This window comes from Meriones unguiculatus, chromosome X (genome assembly GCF_030254825.1).
Source record: "Meriones unguiculatus strain TT.TT164.6M chromosome X, Bangor_MerUng_6.1, whole genome shotgun sequence".
Lineage (NCBI taxonomy): Eukaryota > Metazoa > Chordata > Mammalia > Rodentia > Muridae > Meriones > Meriones unguiculatus.
The window spans coordinates 59,775,977-59,798,185 of NC_083369.1; the positions used below are offsets into that span (position 1 = coordinate 59,775,977).

At 39.7% G+C, this 22,209-nt stretch overlaps 1 non-coding gene across 1 annotated transcript; it reads right to left on the minus strand.

Annotated features, from left to right (window-relative positions):
* Positions 1–19,386: 19,386 nt before the first annotated feature.
* Positions 19,387–19,517, minus strand: LOC132650241 (small nucleolar RNA SNORA17). Its single transcript, XR_009588621.1, has one exon. It is a non-coding gene; the product is annotated as a small nucleolar RNA SNORA17 (small nucleolar RNA).
* Between the last annotated feature and the right edge of the window lie 2,692 nt (positions 19,518–22,209).

Below are 22,209 nucleotides of genomic sequence, written 5' to 3' on the forward strand. Positions count from 1 at the left end.
CTGTTTCCTGTCTTCTCTTACTTCTGATGTCTATCATGTTTGCCCTTCTGAATGAAGGTTAAGCATCTTCCCTAGGGTCCAAAATATTTTATGAGAATTTTTCAATTAATATATTCTAAGAATATATTGTATATATGCTATGTATTTTTACATACCTAGAATAGCATCTCTAACATAATAAGCACATATATATATATATATATATATATATATTTGCAGTTTTGGTTTGTATAGTTTGTTCTCTTATAAGAGGTAATTGAAATAATATTAGCTTAGAGATTGAGGTTCTTAAATGAATTACAGAAATGCTTTAAACTTGAGGTGATGTTAACTATCTGAAGCCACTTTGATGATTCTTGATTGTCCTATGTGAAGTTTTTGGCTGAACTTATTTCTTAATCAACTAAGGGTTGACTAGAACACTTCATTGATTTTATTCCTTTTGTTTGGAAATAGTTTTTAAATGTCCATTGCCACTTTACTTCTTAGTAAAGTAGGTTTAGTGGCTGCCCCTAAGTCTTTCATAGAGATATAGGATCTTTTAAGACAAAAGTAATCTGTTTAAGACTAGGTAGTCTAATTGACTACAGTGACATGGTAGCTTCCTAATGTCAAAAGAGAAAATTTCCGGCCTTATGATTAGGTTTTTTCAGTCATTCCTTTTTGTAGTTTTTGTAAACTACAGGCAGAACCATGTTAATGGCTTTATAATTTTTAATAAATTAAAGTAGGAACTCAATTGATGGCCATTTTCACTATTTCAAAATGTTATGCAATACCTGAGTTGGGGGAGAGGTGTCATAAAACGACTTTTTGGAAAAGCCTGAGTCTTTTGGGGAAGTAACAAGAGAGAAAAAATTCTGTACAAGCAGAAGATACTTCAAAAATGATTCATAATGATCTGTTTACTTTACACATCTCTCTTGTTACTCTTAGTAATCCATCACAAGGCCTGAAAACAAATGTTAAAGTCTTCACCGGAGTAATGTCATTCATGTATATTTTTGTGATGAAAACATTATAAGCAGTAGATACAAGACACATGTGGCTGTTAATCACTAGAAAAACCTAAACCTTTATTTTTATTTACTTTACGTTAAAATAGGATCTATTTCTTGGCTTCTGTGAAGGTTAGTTTTAATTGTCAAATTGACAAAATGAAGAATCACCTGTGAAGATGGTCTCAAGGAGATAGGTTAGTTTACCTGTGGGCATTTCTGATGGGAATAGTCTTGATTGCCTTAACTGATGTGGGAAACCCCAGCCTGAAAGTGGATCGCACTGTTCCCTGTATTTGGGCTCTGAATTATAAAATAGTAGAGAAAGATAGCTGGGTATTAAGCATGAACACATTAATTTATCTCTGATCTTGACTGGGATGTTATTAACTACTTCTAGTTCCTGCCTTGACCTCAACACAATGATAGACAATAACCTGGAACTGTGAGCCAAAATAAACTCTTTCTCCACTATCTTGTTTTTGCCAGGGTATTTTATCACAGCAACAGAAATGATTTTAGTAGAGGTATCATATCACATGTAAATGTATTAACTCTAAATGTATTAAACTTTCAATTATGTCCCATTAAGTTCCAAGCATTAACAAGTAAGATTCAAATGAAGGTTGTTTATTTTTCTTTGTTAAGCACTGTGTACATACTGTTTTATTTATTTTTATCACATAATGGAGTTCAACAAAAGGTAGGTGTCAGTCATTGAGAGGTGAGGGTGATAACGTTGTAATGAAAGATTATCTAGGCTTGAAGTACTTCCAAGATAGATAAGCAAGAGTGTTGCTGAAGGGATAAATTGGGCTTTGTGTTAGAGGCTAAAAACCTGGAAAGATAAGAACCAAATTTTTCTTATTTTATGTGGCTGTTAAGGGATGATACAGATTCAGGGAGGCAGAATGGAATGGAGATGATGTCTTGGGAAATGAGCCTCAAGTCACAACTACCTTATTAATGAGACAACTTCTCTCTGAGCTAAAAACAGTGAGTGTCTAGAGCAACTTATTCTTTGCAGCATAAAGGCTAGGCCTCTACAAGGTGAGCTTTGGTGAGTCACAGGCTAAAGGGCAGAATGCAAGAGGACAGGGGACAACTATGTAAAAGCTTCAACCTTGAGAGATCTTTGCTTTCTTGCCAGTTGAAGTAAAATCTAATGTCTTTTCTTCAGTGGATGTCCTTATTACTTAGATGAAATGTCAATCAGCAAACAACTGCTTCTCTCCAGGATCCCTGAGGCTTCTGCCATCCAGAGTGTTAGACAAGTCAGCCTTTCATGCAGAGAAACAGGTGAGTGGTTTTCTTATTATTTGAACGTGTTGTGCAAAAGACATACAGCAGCTGCTCACGGTAAAACAATTGTCATTTCAAATGTACTTGAAGTAGGACAAGCTCCTGCAGACAGCATTAGCAGTGCCCAGACTGTTGAGTATGTGTGGGGGTTCTGTTTTGCCAGAGACCATCACATTTTTGTGGTTTAAATCTCCTCTGATTTGCTTCATGGGTGTGGCACAAAATAAGCTTTATGCTTCCAAGATTTGCCATAAGGAAAAAAAATTCACCAACCGCGAAGTGAAAACTAATAGTTAAAAGTGGAGTGCTTATCATGGTCTTCAAGGATGAGGATCAGAGTATTAGGAATTAGATCTAGTCATTTGCCCTGTCCTTGTCCTCTATACTAAACATTAAATAAAGAACAAGTGCCCAGCTTATGTGTAAAGGACAGTGGAAGTTTCCATGGGACAAGAAAGATACTCAGGAAGATACTCAGAGATGTTTGCTGCTTTCTGTATTTACTCAGTAAGAGCTATAGTGCAAAGGTGCTGGGATACCAGCTCACTTAGGGAATTGGTTTAGTATTGGAAGGAGATATCGTGAGGTTTTCCATTTCTCTCTCTCTTTTGGAGGTAGTGGGAACCTAAGGGCTGTACTTGTGTGAAGCCAGGGGTCTCTTTCTAGCTGTCTTGGGAATGGGTAAATTGTAAAGTTCTGGAACACTTAACTTCTTTTTGATCATATGGTGACCAGAGAATGGTATCTGTACTCCACCATTTGTTGTTTCTGTCTTCTTTATTGTGTCTTCCTCAAGGCTAAGTATGCTCTTGGGAAGAATTCCTGGGCACTTCCATTAGATTATTTCAAGAGCAGAGTATCTCTCATTAAGTTTTTTTATATGTCAAATTCTGTGCCAAGTAATTTATATGCAATTCATTGAATTTTCACATAAGTATTGTGGGAGTTTTATTGTTTACTTTCCCATATGACCAATGTAATTGAAAGAAGTTACTTGTTCTAAGTTACACAGACAAACAGCGAAGCAAATGTACATTGACCTAATTATAACCCCACCCTAGTGGAAAGTCTCTCCTCTATTTGTGATCGGTGTTTCTGTCTAGATTGACAATGAACTCCTCCTCAATTTTACTTAGAATGGAACTATCCATTTGTATACATTTTCTTCTGTGCTGCTTTGATAGGATGCTAGGTATATGAGGGCATATGCAGGAAACAGTGCTGAGAGCCATGAGAGTTGAATTAGGCTCAGAATCCCTTATTGGAAGAGGGGTCTTGAAATGAACTGTGAAGGACAAAAGAGAGAGTTTAGCACAAAGAAGGACATTTGAAATAGGGCATTCAGTACAGGGAATATTTCAGGCTCTTGAGACAATCTGTCTGAAGAAGTGAACAATTAAGCAGGAAAAGCCTACCTACAGTTCTCTTTCTTGTTAAGAGGCTGATAATATATACTGTCTGTCACGTTCTCCCTATCTTTCCAGCAAAGAAGTAGAGAATGCCTATCCACAATCCACCCAAATAGAAGAGAATAATACTGTTGATAGAATGCAGAATAGGTAGAGTCTGGGCTTCAACCTCAACTCTATCACTTGCTAGCTCTGTGACATTGGCAAATTTGTTTAACCTCTTTATGCTTCAGTTTCCACATATGCCAAGTATAAATCATAATATCTGTCTCCTGGGGTTATTGTGAGAATCAAATGGAATATGCATGTAGTTCTGAGCCAGGCATAAGAGAAGTACTCAGAAATTGTTGGCTATTATTAATATTGCCTCTGTTTAGAAATTTGACATCTAAGAATCCTCTAAACATCTTTATCACAAAACTTTTTTTAACCAACAACAGGAATTTGTTTAGAAACCTATTTCATAAAGATTTTGAAGAGACACAGACACAAACTCACAGAAATTCATTTAATCAAATGTTTTTATATTTTGATATTTTTGAGTGTTAGTGCGACATGCAAAGTTACCAGAAGAAAAGAAAAATGCCTGATGAAATATGAATACCAAGAGTGCACAAAATAAATCCTTTCTATTGCCTGAACTGTAAAGTTTATGCCCTTTATTAATAATAAAGGAAATATCACTTTGGAAAACATTGGGTTACCAATTTAATATAAAATATTTTCTCAGTCAAGCACCAAATCTACAATAATTGAAGACTGATTCAAATTTCTAGATTCTATCCAAGTAAAGAATAGACTGCTTGGATCCACTTACTATCTCAACTAAGAAGAATAATGAGACCACTCATTCATTAGCTACTAGAGTATGTTTCTATAGTTTCTAATTACTTATCTAACCCAGCTTCACCTTCTTTCATTGCATCAATTAATATTGTCAGTGAGCAAAGAAATCTTCTGAAATTTCTGCAAGAATGAATTATTGTCACTTTTTGTAACACTTTCCATCTCTTGTGTATAGAGATTTACATAAAGACTGTTCAATGGCAACACTAAAACTGACACATTATTTTCAACATGCCTGATGCTGTATTTAGCAATTAATATTCATTGATACTTTTGCCTTTCATGCCATCCCACTAAATTTTACAACAGAAGTAACAGAGTCAACAAGGAGTAAAATAATGTGTTCAGGACCCATAAACTAATAATGAGCTAAGATTGAAACTTGGGAATTTTGACCCCAGAGTTTGTGCTTTTAAACACCTTTGTTAATTTGCCTTCCAAAATATAAAATTAAAGTAGATTTTCTGGATACCTTATTACTCCGATTTTCTAAGAATTCCAGGCATTAACATAAGCTTGGAAACATGGGCTGTCTTCTTTAGCATTCTCTCTGTGCCTGAGCTTCACATGTGGATTTCAAAGAGAAAAGTCATAAACTTTGATTGTTACTTTCACAATATTCTAACCGAGTCTTGAATCAATTGACTATAAAGCAGATGGAGTACAAAATGGAACCTTTGTTTCTAACAAAGTCTAGCTTGAGAAAGATGGTTTAGTGTGAGCTCACTGTTACTTAATGATACCATTTAGAGCTCATGTTTACTGATGTCTAGGAGTCCCGTTTGTCTGCAATTAGAATTCTGTATATTATTGAATGTGAATTCACATAACCACAGACACTGTCCCAGAGCTTTCTCCCATCTTGTGGTGTTATTGACTTTTTTCCTCATTAGGCTCTCACACTTAAAATATAGACCAGACAAATTTACATGGATTGTAAATAGGACAATTATCTCAGTTACTTTCTCATTGCTTTCATAAAAATAACCTGGAAAAGGAAACAAGGGTGGAAGGGTTTATTTTGGCTTACAATTCCAGAAGAATTTAGTCCATGATGGCGGAGATGTCATGGTATCAGGAACATGAAGTTGGCCTGTCACCTTGTACTAATAGTGAGGGAAAAGAAAATGGACAGGAGGTGGGGCTGGGCTCAAAAATTTCAAAGCCTGCCCTCAGTGATATACTTTTTCCCAATAAGGAACCACTTCCTAAAGATTCCTCAAACTCTCCAATATAGCTATTTCATGATGCAAAGTGCAGTTAGTTATGACTTCAAATGTCTTCATAGTCTTCGCTAGTCCCAACACCGTTTAGAACCTTGATTAATGCAGTTATTAATTTGTTGTCTAATTGCTACAACAAAAATCAGCATTGTACTTTGGCTTACAATTCAAGGGTAAAATTCATCATGTGTTTTGGGGCTGGAAGGACTCATAGCAGCAAGAGATTGAGGTAGCTGGTTACATTGTGTTGAGGGCCAAGAAGCACAGGATGAACACTTTTACTCAGCTATATTTCTCATTTTTATTTAATTCAGTACCTTATCCTCAGGATGGTATCTAGTTCACACACTTAGACTGGATCTTTCTATCTCAATTAATTTAATCTGAATAATCTATCACAGACATACCTAGACAATATCTCTTCAATGAATCTAGAGTCTATAAAGTTGATAACATTAACCATTAAAGAGGTCATGTGTTTTTTCATGGTGTTCCATATTTCTCGCCCTGGCTAGAATACAGGTGGTGCTCCAGGAACAGGAAGTTCTTCATATGTTTAATGAAAGCAAGCCAAAACATATGTCTGCATACAGCACAGTGTTTAGTTCTTAACATGGCATAATGTTCTTTATTCTGTTCTGTTTCTGTATGCTCTTTATTCTTGATATGCACAATTGTACTTAAAAGAGTACAGAAGACCCAAGTATTAAATATTTATATGTAGATATAAATTTTGTGTCCATTGTATGAGGTAAGCATTAACCAGACCATTTGTTCTACTGAAACTGGTGGTCCTTCTGTAACATGTCTACTATTCACTTCATATATCTTCATTTTCTTTTTGTCCTTCTGACTCTTGGGAGAGAACTGAGCAACAGTCTATTTGAAGCTATGTATTAGAATAAAGTAGACTCTTATTACATGTTTAATAACTTACTTGGTTCTCTTATAAATATTTCTTAGTGATCAAAGAACAGAAAATTTTTCAAACATGCAAACTATGTTTATTTTGTGGTGTATCAACACTAACTGGCAAATGTTCATTGGACTTTTTATGAGGCTAAACGAGGAACTCTGTACTGTGAGAATTTGAGCCAGCTTCTTTGTAGAAATTCAAATGATGGTTATAAAATTCATAAGGAGATTGAGGCTTCCTTGGCCAGAGGAGACAATATGTGAGCTGGGACCATTTTGATTCAGGTCATCCACGGACTTCTTTGGGGATGGAGAGTGGCCAATATCCAATCCCCCTGCACTTCCCCTTGTCGGACCTCCCTCCTCCTTGGCAGAGTCGGCCCATAGTACCCATGGCTCATAGCACAGAACCCACTGTCTGGGGACTGAGACAGCAGAGATGAGTCTTCTAGTTCCTCAGCAGCAGCTACCAGCTGTAGCAGCCTTCCAGATCCCCAGTCTGCGGAACCAGCCTTCTGGATCCCAGGTATGCAGTACCAGCCTTCCGGGTCCTGGATCCACAAGCAGCTTTATGGTCCCAAAGGGCCTCCCAGCCAGTGACTGTGCTGGCTGCCCAGTCCCTCATTAGCAGGTAGTCACCATTACAGGACACCGAGTTCCACCAGGTCTGAAGGGATACTCTCCTCCATGGACCTCTGTAGGGGCTCCTCAGGACTTCCCAGCAGGCATCTGTACCTACCTCCTAGTCCTGCTGCTGTGGCTGGACTCCCATTGGACCTCTTTAACAGCCTAAGTTCTGTGGCTGCAGCTGAGTTGACTATAACTACATTTGCTCCTGAAGGCCAAATCTGAGTGTAGAGAACAGGGGGAACCCCTGTGCTTTCTGATTAGACCTGTTAGAGAGTGAGTGCACCTTTAAGTGAGTGCCTGCAGAACCCTAGATCCAGGGTCCCTCCAAGCTAGCAACCAGACATCGGATGTCTCCCACCCACACACCCACTGTGAGCAACACAGGGATTCTTGGGGTAGTGTCCTCAACACTGAAGGCCCTGTCCTGCAGGTCTAATTAGTCGAGTCCAGGCAAACAACTCCTGGAGCCCATAGAAAGCTGAATACCGTTGATGGACATCTGGGTTGTTTCCAGGTTCTGGCTATTACAAATAGAGCTGCTATAAACATGGTTGAGCAAGTGTCCTTTTTGTGTACTTGAACAAACTTTGGGTATATACCTAGCAGTGGTATAGCTGGGTCTGGAGGAAGCACTATTCCTATTTGTCTTAGAAAGCGCCAGATAGCTTTCCAGAGTGGTTGTACCAGTTTACATTCCCACCAGCAGTGGAGCAGGGTTCCCCTTTCTCCACAACCTCTCCAGCATGTGTTATCGCTTGAGTTTTTCATCTTGGCCATTCTGATGGGTGTAAGGTGATATCTCAGGGTCGTTTTGATTTGCATTTCCCTGATGGCTAATGAGGATGAGCATTTCTTTAAGTGTTTTTCTGCCATTCGATATTCCTCTGTCGAGAATTCTCTGTTTAGCTCTGTTCCCCGTTTTTTAATTGGATTACTTGGATTGCTGCTTTTCAGCTTCTTTAGTTCTTTGTATATACTGGATATTAGTCCTCTGTCAGATAAAGTACAGAAATTGTGGTATTTTTATACAATGGAATACTACTCAGCAATCAAAAAGGAGGAAATCATGAAATTTGCAGGCAAATGGTGGGATCTAGAAAAGATCATTCTGAGTGAAATATCCCAGAAGGAGAAAGACAAACATGGGATATACTCACTTATATAGACCTATAAGATATGATAAACATAATGAAATCTATACACCTAAAAAAGATAATCAATTGAGCGGACATGGGGTAAGATGATCAATCCTCGTTTAGAAAGACAGATGGGATGTGCATTGAACGTATGACAGGAGTCTACTGAGCGCATCTGAAAGACTCTAACTAGCAGTGTTTTCAAAGCAAAGACTCATGACCAAACCTTTGGCAGAGTAGAGGGAATCATAAGAAAGAAGGGGAGTTAGTCTGATGGGGAAAGGATAGGAGCTCCACAAGGACCAAATATATCTGGGCACAGGGTCTTTTCTGAGACTGACATTCAACCAAGGACCATGTATGGATATAACCTAGAACCTCCACTCAGATGTAGCCTGTGGTAGCTCAGTAACCAATTGGTTTCCCAAAGTGAGGGGAACAGGGACTATTTCTAACAGGAACTCGATGACTGGCTCTTTGGTCTCCCCACCCCCGAAGGGAGGAGCAGTCCTGTTAGGCCACAGAGGAGGGCTTTGCAGCCAGTCCTGAAGATACCTGATAAAACAGGATCAGATGAATGGGGAGGAGGTCCCCCCCCATCAGTGGACTTGGAAAGGGGCACGGTGGAGATGAGGGAGGGAGGGAGGGAGGGACTGGGAGGGAATGAGGGATCGGGACACGGCTGGGATACAGAGTTAATAAAATGTAACTGATAAAAAAAAATAAATAAAAAAAAAAAAGAAAGCTGAATACCAGAAGGACAGTATGAGAGGCCTGTAGGCTACTGAGGTATTCAGGGAATCTGCATATGCACATTGCACCTGCAAACAGCACCTTCATCCCCACCCCGTCCTGTGTCTGCCCTTCCTCCCCTGCCCTACATTTCAAGCATTTATGCTCTCTAGCATCTTATACATCAAGGCACACTTCCATGTATATGTGAATGCTTACTTGCACCTACATGACCTTCCTCCTTTAGTTACAGCTGAATCACCAACATATACTCTCAAACCAGTGGACCTCTTTCATCTTCCTGAAGAATACTCCAGACACCAGAGAAAGACAGACCCAGTCTGAAGTACAGACTCCAGGAACAAACAATGAAGGTTACAGATAAGCACATAGCCAGAGGTTGGGGTAAGAATACACCTAACAAAAATCAGGACATCATGGATTCACCAGCAAACCCCAAAAATCAATGGATATTTCAATTCATTGGAAACACAGAAAAATGATTTTAAAGCTATGCTTATCCAGTTATTAGAGGCACATAAAGAAGAAACAAACAAATCTCTCAAAGAAATAGCCACACATATGGAGGAAAATAAAGAGGAAATGAACAAAGTTCTCAAAGAAATACAGGCAAATACAGCCAAACAAATAGAGGCCCAAGTAGAGGCACAAGTAGTGGCAAACAGAGAGGAAATGAACAAAAAAAAATAGAAGGCATCATAGAAAGATAGGAATCCTCATTCAAACAGATGAAGGAAATGGTGTAAGACATGAAAACAGAATTAGAATCAATAATAATTAAAAAAAAAACACAAACAGAGAAAACCCTGGAGCTGGAGAACTTAGAGAATAGATCAGGAACCACAAAGGTAAGCATCACCAACAGAAAGCAAGAGATGGAAGAGAGAATCTCGGGGACTGAAGATACACTTGCTGAAATTGATACTTTTCTCAAAGAAAAAGTAAAATCAGAAAAGTCCCAACACAAACCATTCAATATAGACATACAACATAGGATAAACCCACTAAAACCTGTGCATCTAAAGAAACTAAGCAAGAGAGAGGACCCTAACAAAAATGTCCAATCCCCATCCGGAAAGGCAAAGAGGATGGACATCAGAAGAAGAAGAAAACAGGAAACAACCTAGGAACCTACCACAGAGGGCCTCTGAAAGCCTCTGCCCTTCAGACTATCAAAGCAAATGCTGAGCCTGATGGGCAACTGTTGGGCAGAGTGAATGGAATTTTAGGTAAGAACTGGGAAATAGTAAGAGCTGGAGAGGACAGGGTCTCCACAAGGAGAGCAACAGAACCAGAAAATTTGAACACAGGGAACTTCCCAGAGACTCACACTCCAACCAAGGACTATTCATGGAGATAACCCAGAACCCCTGCACAGATGTAGCCCAGGGCCCAGGGCAGTTCAGAGTCCAATTGGGTTACGTAGTAATGTGAAGAGGGACTGCCTCTGACATAATCTGATTGGCCTGCTCTTTGATCACCTCCCCCTGGGGGGGGGAGCAGCCTTACCAGGCCATAGTAGAGGACAATGCAGCCACTTTTGATGTGAACTGACAGACTAAGATCAGAAAGGAGAGGAGAACCTCCCCTATCAGTGGACTTGGGGAGTGGCATGCAAGCAGAGGGAGGAGGGAGGGTGGGTTTGGGAGGGGAGGAGGGAAGGGCTTATGGGGGGATGCAGAATGAATAAAGTGTAATTGATGAAAAACTTAAAAAAAAGAAATCAATGACACCATGAAAAAGAAAAATCTAAGAATAACAGGAATAGATGAAAAAGAAGATTCCAGGCTCCAAGGTCCAGAAAATATTTTCAAGAAAATCCTAGAAGAAAATTGTCTGTACTTAAAGACAGAGATATCCATAAATATACAAGAGGCCTACAGAACACCAAATAGACTAGACCAGAAAAGGAACTCCTCACGTTACATCACAGTCAAAACAATAAATCTACAGAACAAAGAAGAAATACTAAAAGCAGCAAGGGAAAAAGGCCAAGTAACATAAAGATAGACCTATCACAATCACACCAGATTGCTCAACAGAAACTATGAAATCCAGAAGGGCCTGGGAAGATGTCATGCAGATTTTAAGGGACTACAGATGCCAGCCCAGACTACTATACCCAGCAAAGTTTCAATCAACATAGATGGAGAAAACAAAATATTCATGACAAAACTAAATTTAAACAATATCTATACAGCATCCCAGCCCTACAGAAAACACTAGAAGGAAAACCCAAACCAATGAAAACAACTACACCCACGAAAATACAGGATATAGATAACTTCACAACAAAAATTAAAAGTGAACAAGCAATGAATCACAGTACTACCACTAACTCCACAATAACGTTCATTGGTCACTATTATCTATCAACATCAATGGACTCAACTCTCTAACAAAAAGACACAGACTAACAGAATGGCTGCAGAAACAGGATCCAACATTCTGCTGCATCCAAGAAACACACCTCTGGAATAAAGATAAATACTACCTCAGAATAAAGAGCTGGAAAAAGGTTTTTCAAGCACCTGGACCCAGAAAACAAGCTAGGGTAGCTATCCAACTATCTAATAAAATAGACTTTCAACCTAAATTAATCAAAAAAGATGAGGAGGAGCATTTCATTCTCATCAAATGAAAAATCCATCAAGAAGACATCACATTTCTGAACATCTATGCCCCAAATACAAGACCACCTACATTTGTAAATGAAACATTATTAAAGCTGAAATCACATATCAATACCAACACGTTAATAGTGGGAGACTTCAACACTCCACTCTCACCAAGGGACAGATCATCTAGACATAAACTAAATAGGGAAATAAAGGCCCTTACAGAGGTCCTAAATCAAATGGAACTAATAGATGTCTACAGAATTTTTCACCCAAATTCAAGAGTATACCTTCTTTTCAGCAACTCATGGAACCTTCTCCAAAATAGACCATATAGTTGGTCACAAAGCAAGCCTCAACCAATACAAGGAGATTGAAATAATCCCCTGTATACTATCTGATCACCATGGAATAAAGCTGGATGTCAACAACAACAGAAATAGCAAAAAGCCTACACGCACATGGAAACTGAACAACTCGCTACTCAATGACAGCTTGGTTAGGGAAGAAATAGAGAAAGAAATCAAAGGCTTCCTAGAATTCAATGAAAATGAAGGCATAACATAACCAAACTTTGAAAGCAGTGCTAAGAGGAAAATTCATAGCACTAAATGCCTTCAAGAAGAAACTTGAAACATCTCATACAAGCAACTTAATGGCTCACCTGAAAGCCCTAGGAAAAAAAAAAAGAAGCAGACACACCCAAGAGGAGTAGATGGCTAGAAATGTTCAAGCTCAGTGCTGAAATCAATAAATTAGAAACAAATAAAACAATTTAAAGAATTAATGAAACCAGGAGCTGGTTCTTTGAGAAAATCAACAAGATAGGCAAACACTTAGCCAAACTAACTAAAAGGCAGAGTGAAACTCTCCAAATCAGCAAAATCAGAAATAAAAAGGAGGACATAACAGCAGACACTGAGGAAATCCAAACAATCAGTAGGTCATACTACAAAAACCTATACTCCACAAAATTGAAAATCTAAATGAAATGGACAATTTTCTTGATTGATTCCATTTACCAAAAATTAAATAAATATCAGGTAAATAGTTTGAATAGTCCTATATCTCGTATGGATATGAAAGCAGTCATCAAAAGTCTCCCTTCTGAAAAAAAGCCCAGAGCCATATGGTTTTAGCTCAGAATTCTACCAGACTTTTAAAGAGCTAACTCCAATTCTCTTCAAAGTATTCCACAAAACAGAAACAGAAGGATCATTACCACACTCATTCTATGAAGCCATGGTCACCTTGATACCTAAATCACACAAAGACCCAATCAAAGAAAGAGAACTTCAGACCTATCTCTCTTATCAACATTGATGCAAAAATACTCAATAAAATACTTGCAAACCAACCCAAGAACATATAGAAGATATCATCTACTATGCCCAAGTAGGCTTCATCCCAGGCATGCAGGTGTGGTTAAATATATGGAAATCCCTCAATGTAGTCCATCATATAAACAAACTGAAGGAGAAAACCCACATGATCCTCTCCTTAGATGCCAAAAAAGCATTTGAAATAATCTAATACCCATTCATGTTTAAAGTCTTGGAGAGATCAAGCATACAAGGCACATACCTAATATAAAGCAAGCCTATAGCCAACATCCAACTAAACGGAGAGAAACTGAAGTCAATCCCACTGAAATCAAGGACAAGGTAAGGCTGCCCACTCTCTCCATATCTTTCCAAAATAGTATTTGAAGTCCTTGCTAAAGGAATAACACAACTAAAGGAGATGAAGGGGATAAAAAATGGAAAGGAAAAAAATCAAAGTATCACTATTTGCAGATGATATGATAGTATACATGAGCGACCCCCAAAATTGAATCAGGGAACACTTTCAGCTGGTTAACACATTCAGTAATATTGCTGGATACAAAATTAACTCAAAAAAATCGGTAGCCCTGTTATATACCAAAAAGAAAAGGGTTGAGTAAGAAATTAGGGAAACAACACCCTTTACAATAGCCACTAATACATAAAGTACCTTGGTGTGACTCTAATCAAGCAAGTGAAAGACTTGTATAGAAAAACAAACTAACAAAACAAACAAACAAACAAAGAAACAAAAAACCCAAATCTTCAAGTCTCTAAAGAAATAAATTGAAGAAGATATCAGAAGTTGGAAAGATCTCCCATGCTCATGGATCAGTAGTATTAACAAAGCGAAAATGGCCATCCTGTGGAAAGCAACCTACAGATTCAATGCAATTCCAATCAAAATACCAACATAATTCTTTACAGCCTTTGAAAGAACAATTCTCAAATTCATATTGAAAAACAAACAAACAAACAAAAAAACCAGAACTGCCAAAAAGATCCTGTACAAAAACAGATTGTCTCGTCTCAAGCTGTGCTACAGAGCAATAGTATTAAAAACTGCATGGTATGGGCATAGGAATGGAATGGTGAGTTAATGGAATCAAATAGAAGACCCAGAAAATATCCACACTCCTATGGACACTTGATTTTTGTCAAAGAAGCCAAAACCATACAATGGAAAAAGGACAGCATCTTCAACAAATGGTGCTGGTCTAACTGGATGTCTACATGTTAAAAAATGCAAAAAGATCCATATTTATCAACCTAAACAAAACTAAAGTCCAAGTGGATCAATCACCTCAACATAAAACCATACACACTAAACCAGTTAGAAGAAAGCGACCACCTACAGATTGGGAAAGAATCTTCACCAACCCTATATCTGACAGAGGACTCATATCCAGTATATATAAAGAACTAAAGAAGCTGAAAAGCAGCAAACCAAGTAATCCACTTAAAAAATGGGGAACAGAGCTAAACAGAGAATTCTCTGTAGAAGAATACCGAATGGCAGAGAAGCACTTAAAGAAATGCTCTACCTCACTAGCCATTAGGGAAATGCAAATCAAAACAACCCTGAGATTTCACCTTACACCCATGAGAATGGCCAAGATCAAAAACTCAAGTGACAACACATGCTGGAGAGGTTGTTGAGAAAGGGGAACCCTTCTCCACTGCTGGTGGGAATGTAAACTTGTACAACCACTCTGGAAATCAATCTGGCGCTTTCTCAGACAACTAGGAATAGCGCTTCCTCAAGATCCAGCAATACCACTACTGGGCATATATCCAAAAGAGGCTCAAGTACACAAAAAGGTCATTTGCTCAACCATGTTTCCATGATTCATATGGAAAAACCCAGAATTTCCAAAACAATCCTGTACAACAACACATCATCTGGAGGTATCTCTATCCCTGACCTCAAGCTGTACTACAGAGCAATAGTAATAAAAACCACATGGTATTGGCATAGAAACAGAAAGGAGAAACCATGGAACCAAATAGAAGACACAGAAATAAACCCACACATCTATGGATACTTGATTTTTGACAAAGAAGCCAAAATCATTCAATGGAAAAAAAAAGACATCATCTACAACAAATGGTGCTGGTCCGAGTGGATGTCTACATGAAGAAAAATGAAAATAGATCCATATTTATCACCCTGCACAAAACTAAAGTCCAAGTGGATCAAAGACCTCAACATAAAATCAGATACACTAAATCGGTTAGAAGACAAAGTGGGAAGAGCCTAGAACTCAGTGGTACAGGAGACAACTTCCTGAACAGAACACCAACAGCACAGTCTCTAAGATCAACAATTAATAAATCGGACCTCCTGAAACTGAAAAGCTTCTGTAAAGTAAATGACACTGTTGTAAGAACAAAATGACAGCCTACAGACTGGTAAAGGATCTTCACCAACCCTATATCTGACAGAGGTCTAATATCCAGAATACATAAAGAACTCAAGAAGTTAAAAGGCAACCAATTAAGTGGAAAATAGTAAGAACTGGAGAGGACAGGAACTCTACAAGGAGAGCAACAGAACAAGAAAATTTGAACACAGGGAACTTCCCAGAGACTCATACTCCAACCAAGGACTATTCATGGAGATTACCTAGAACCCTGACAATGCAGCCACTTCTGATGAGAACTGATAGACTAAGATTAGAAAGGAGAGGAGGACCCCCCTATCAGTGGACTTTATGAGGGGCATGCATGCAGAAAGGGGGGAGGGTGGGACCGGGAGGGGAGGAGGGAGGGGCTAATGGGGGGATACAAAATGAATAAAGTGTAATTAATAAAAGTTAAATAAAAAATTTTAAAAAATTGGGTACAGAGCTAAACAGAGAATTCCCTGTAGAGGAATATAGAATGGCAGAAAAACAAGTAAATGCTTAGCATTCTTAGTCATCAGGGAGATGCAAATCAAAACGACCCTGAGATTTTACCTTACACCCATAAGAATGGCTAAGATCAAAAACTCAAGTGACAACACATGCTGGAAAGGTTGCGGAGAAAGGGGAACTCTCCTCCATTGCTGGTGGAAATGTAAACTTGTACAACCACTTTGGAAATCAATCTGGCGCTTTCTCAGACAGTTACAAATAGCACTTCCTAAAGATCCAGCTATACCACTCCTAGACATATATCCAAAAGATGCTCAAGTATCCAATAAGGACATCTGCTCAAGCATGTTTGTAGCAGCTTTATTCCTAATAGCCATAACTTGGAAACAACCCGGATATCCCTCAACTAAGGAATGGATACAGAAATTGTGGTATTTTTACACAATGGAATACTACTCAGCAATCAAAAAGGAGGAAATCATGAAATTTGCAGGCAAATGGTGGGATCAAGAAAAGATCATTCTGAGTGAGGTATTCTAGAAGCAAAAAGACACACAGGGTATATACTCACTTTTAATTGGATACAGGAGTTATACTATAGGATAAACATACTGACATCTGTACACCTAAAGAAGCTAAGCAAGAAGGAGGTCCCTGGGTAAGAGGATCAACCCTCACTGAGAAAGATAAACAGGATAGACATTGAAAGAAGGAGAAAACAGGAAACAGGACAGGAGCCTACCACAGAGGGCCTCTGAAATACTCTTCCCAGCAGTGTATCAAAACAGATGCTGAGACTCTTCACCAATCTTTGGCAGAATGCAGGGAATCCTGTGAATGTAGGGGGAGATAGTGGGACATGGAGGGGACAGGAGCTCCACAAGAAGAACAACAGAATCAAAATATCTGGGCACAGGGGTCTTTTCTGTGACTTATAGTCCAAGGAAGGTCCATTCATGGATATAACCTAGATCCCCTGCTCAGATGTAGCCCATGGCAGCTCAGTATCCAAGTGGGTTCCCTGGTGAGGGGAACAGGGACTGTCTCTGACATGAACTCAGTGGAGGGTTCTTTTACCACTTCCCCCCACTCTGGCAGGAGCTGCCTTGCCAGTCCACAGAAGAGGACAATGCAGCCAATCCTGATGAGACCTGATAAACTCGGGTCAAATGGAAGGGGAGTAGGACCTCCCCTACCAGTGGACTTGTAGAGGGGAATGGGAGGAGATGAGGGAGGGAGGAGATTTGTGTGGGAGGAAGGGAGGGGGCTGAAGCTAGGACACAAAGTGAATAAAGTGTAATCAGTATAAAAATAAAAATTTAATTAAAAATTCATAAGGAATTTTAAGACTTGATTTTTCTCTTGAAAAGTAAGATTCAAGCAGGAGTCCCACAGTTTCAAATTGTAAGGTTTGCTGTGAAGTTATAAATATAAAGACAACGTGTCACAGGCATAATGCTTATGGAATAAATCTGAATTGAGAAATAAACCTAGATGAATCTATAGTTGATTTATTTCATTTGTTTATTTAAACCTTAAAATTATTTTTAAACTTTTCACTGGTTGTTTGTGAATTTCACATCAATCCCCTTCATCTTCACTTCCCTGCGTACCCACCCTCCACCCTTGCAACCCTTGCAAATATATATATTTGTGTAAGATGTAGTATGTCATAGTGTATCCCACTGTTTTGGCCACTCTTCTTTGCTTGCATCATTGCAATTATGCATTTGTCTGGTAATAGGCCTCTGGCTTCTGCTACTTTATCAATACTGGAATCTCACTGAGACTCCTCTAGGATATCATGTTATTGCCCTGTGCAATAGCGTTCCTGGAGTTTTAGATCTGTAGGACCAGCCTCTTCATGCACTCCAGCAGTTCCATTTCATGGATGGGGCATATGATGGGGTGGGTCTGGGCCTGAGAACTATCTGAGCTGGTCAGTCTGTAGACTCTCCTGCACTTACACCCTTGGGGCTAGCTGACTAGCAACCTCTGTAACCGGGGCCAGCTCTACCCTGCTGCCAAGGCAAAGTTCAGGGTCTGTTCTCCTGAGTTTTGGAGCTGGTGAGGGACAGGACAAGTTCTCCCAGTCTCATGACCTGGGAACAGCTTTTCCCACCATTCATAGATGGCAAGGGATGAGAGAGGGGAGGAGGGTATCTCTCCTTCATTCGGGCCACTGCTTGAAAGGCAAGGGGCAAGGTGAGCTCTCCTGAGCTTTCACCCTCAGGGCCAGCTCACCTGCCCCCCCTACACCCAGGGCCAGCTCTACTGTGCTGCCCAGGTGAGATGCAGGACATGCTGTCTCAAGTACTTCAGCAGGTGTGGGCCAGGGCCAAGTCATTTTGCTTTCATGACCCCAGGGCCAGCTCTCCTGCCTGCTATAGGCGGCAAGGGGTGTAGGTTGGCCCTCACCCATGTCGACACACAGCAGACAAGTTGCCAGGCCAGCTCTCCCATGCTCAAACCATCAAGGTTGGCTCACCCATGCTTCCGCCTGAAGAGTCAGTGCTACTGTGCTGCTGCCCTGGTAAGGTACATGGCCTATTCTCCTGAGTTTTGCAGCTTGTGAAGGTCAGGCATAGCTATCTTGCTCTCATGACCCCAGGGTCTGGTCTCACACCTGCTTCAGGTGGTGAGGAGCAATGGACAAAACGGGTATCTCTTTCTTGTCCACACTACCACATGGGAGACAAGTGTTAGGGCCAGCTCTCTCATGCACATATCCTCAGAGTCCGCTCACCTGCAACTCCTGCAGTGTGCAGGGCCACTCTCCCAAGTACTTCAGCTGGCTAGGGGTGGGATCAGCTTTCCTTCTCTTAAGCCTCTATGGCTAGCTCTCCCACAATATAGGTGAGAGGTAGAGCCAGTTCTGCATAGCCATCAGAAACCAACATGTTCTGGGATGGCTGCACAGGTCAGAGCCATCTGTCTGGCCTTTGGTAGTAACAGACCTCTGCTGATGCAGCTCCACAGACCCAGACATGGTCCTCGATAGAAGCACAGACAAGGACCCCACCATTGTCCCTGGTAGCATCACCAGCTACTTACATTAGGCTGTTCCTCATTATCCTATAGTCTCCAGTTCTGCCTTTCTTCATTGTGCACACATCCTTCTGCTTCTCTTTCTCTTCCATTTCTCTACCACTTACTTGTGCCCTTTAGTGGTGCCTAGGGTCTCTGAGTGTCTGGGGTTGTCTCAGGAGTGGTCTCACGAGTGCCATGCCCCACTCATACATTTTGGTGCTGGACCAGGTTTGCCCCCTAACAGGTTTTCTCAGCACTGGACTGGTGGTGTTCTCAGACTAGCTCCCTGTCTGGCCCCCATGGCACTGGACTGGTGGCCATCATGGGCTTGCTATTTACAGGGAATGCTAGGCTATTAATCTTTCAGATGTTCACAGGTCAGAACACTGAGTACAAACATAGTTTCTCTCTTCTCAACTACCTACTGACATACATGTGACACAGCAGCCACACCTGCAATACTTCCAGGGCAGGTTAAAAATGTTTTAATACTGGTTTATTTCTATGTGTGCAAGTGTTTCCTTGTGTTTATGAAGGCCATAAAATGACATCATATAGCGTGTAACTGGAGATATATATGGTTTTGAGCTGCCATGTGGTGTTCAGAACAGATCTTGGGTCAGACAAGTGCTCTTAACAACTGAACCCTCTTTTCAGACACAGTTTCTTCCTTCCTTCCTTCCTTCCTTCCTTCCTTCCTTCCTTCCTTCCTTCCTTCCTTTCTTTCTTTCTTTCCTTCTTCCTTTCTCTTTAATCCTTTTGAGAAAAGGTTTTATGTAGTTCTGTCTGGTTTGAACTCAGTATGTAGTTGAGAATGATCACGAACTCCTTTTCCTCTTACCTCTACCATTCAAGTTCTGAAATTACAGTCACATGTCACCATGTTCAACAACACATTTTTCTTACAAACTTATACCAAAATGTTTCAATGAGAATGAAGTACATTTTGTTCAATAAATTGTTCCCAGACAATTAGAAAACCGTATGGAAAAAAGTTGGACCTTCATCTCATATACAAACTCTGATTTAAAATGGATGAAAGACATAGGTGTTTAAACTCAAAGTAGAAAATCTCCAAAAGCCTGACTCTATTACTGCTCTAACATGAGCAACAACAACAACAACAACAACAAAAACAACAAAATAGATAAATTATACTTCAATATTGCAAATGATTGGGACTCACAAGAAATGTTGAGATAGCAAGAAAATAAGGTGTAGAAGTGCATGCCTTTAATCCAAGCACTTATGAAGCAGGAGTAGGGACAAAGATGCAGGGGAAGAGGTGTATACACAGGAGCAGGGGAGAGGGGAGGGGGCAGGAGCAGGGGCAGGGGCAGGGACAGTAGTAGGTGAATCATTCTCTGAGTTTAAAGCCAGCCTTACATACATGTAATGTAATGGACTACATAGTGCTACTCTATTAAAAAAAAAATGAAGACTACTCCTTGAACAGGATAAAATTCACCTAAGATGGTGACTATTTTTAAAAGTCAGATAATAACTAGTTTGAGTGAGAATGTAGAGAAATTGATGTCCTCATATATTACACACAGGGTTTTAAGTGGCTGCAGCTGCTTTGGAAAAGAGCATGGAAGTCCGTCAAGACCTAAACATCGAATTACCATTTGATCTGGCACAATTTCATTACTAGATGCATACCCAAGAAAGTTGAGCGTATAGATCCACATAAAAGTTTGTACACACACATTCATCTTAGTATCATTTATTATAGCCAAAGGCACAAATATCCATCAACTGATGAATTAAAAACTTCATATTAGCATACCAGAGAGTTTCATTTGGCTATAAAAATGAAGTACTGACTGATCCTGCAATATTGATAAATCTTAAAAACACTAATAAATGAGCAAAGCCAGACAGAAAATACCACATAAGATCCTAGTTATATAAAGTATACAGAAGAGACATGTTTTTAAAAATGGAAAATAGTTTAAGATTTTCCTAAGCTTAACGTGGATGTGAAAACTAGTATGCCATTTGTTTTAACTCCTCTTTCTTTTCCCCTCAGTACTAAAGGTTGAATGCAGGGCCTCAGAGTTTTTTTTTTTTTTTTTTTTTTTTTTTTTTTTTTTTTTAGCATTCAGGAATTGTTTTTATTTTTCTACAAGCGGGTCCCAGGGATAGAACTAAAGCTGTCAGGCTTTACAGAAAGTGCCTTTACCCACTGAGCCAGCTTGCTAGCCCCTAAACACTGTTGTTTTTTTTTTTCAATGCAGTTTATTCAGGAACATTGAACAATCCTCGGACCCCGGGGAAAGCCAGCCCACAGCTTAAATAGCCTCTGGGTAGCCAACCCAGGCGTGCCACGGGGGCAATGCAGATAGGTCCACATACATGGAAGCAAGCCAGATCCTCGGCCTTAGCCAAATGTGGAGTTGTTCGTGACAGAGAGCACTCACCATCGGGAAGGTGGAAGGCGGAAACCAGCTCCATCTTTAAGGCACAGCATTCCGCAGCTCTCTACAGTTCCCCCTTTTTGTTTTAGACGCATCAAGCAAGAGTAGAGGTCTGATCTCTGATATTAGAAATAAATTGGGACTTTGTACAGATGTTCATTTAGGTGTCATCCACCCAAAGAGCATCAGACCCGTCTGATACCTTTTTCTCAGAGGCGGGACCTGGGGCATCAACCCGCATGCAATCAGACATGCTCTTCTCTGGGTCCAAAGCGGCTGACCCTGAGTGCAGTGCTTAGCCTCGCATCCTGAGCGTATCATTTTAGCTTTTTATGGTATCCAACCATGCTTGGGGAGGTTTGTTTTTAAATGCGTTTTTATTAAGTCTTGAGAATTTTGCATAATGTATTCTGAACATATTAACAAAAGTTAGGTGAATTGCCTAAGAATAGATGGTATGAGTCAGATTTTGGGTTGTCTTAGGTCTGAATTTATTTTAGATATGATGAAAAGGATCTAACATTAATTGAGGGGATGGTTGTGTAACTCTGTAGATATATTTTAAAACACATTGAATTACATGCTTTTGGTGAATGAATTGTATTACATGAATTTTGTCTCAATAAATGTGCTATCAAGAAGACTTCTAGCTCAATGTTTTATATTTGATATTATTTGTATTAACTGTACATGAGAAGTTTTGAATATGGAGCCAGAACTTTAGTAAAATTATTTAGTAAGTGAAT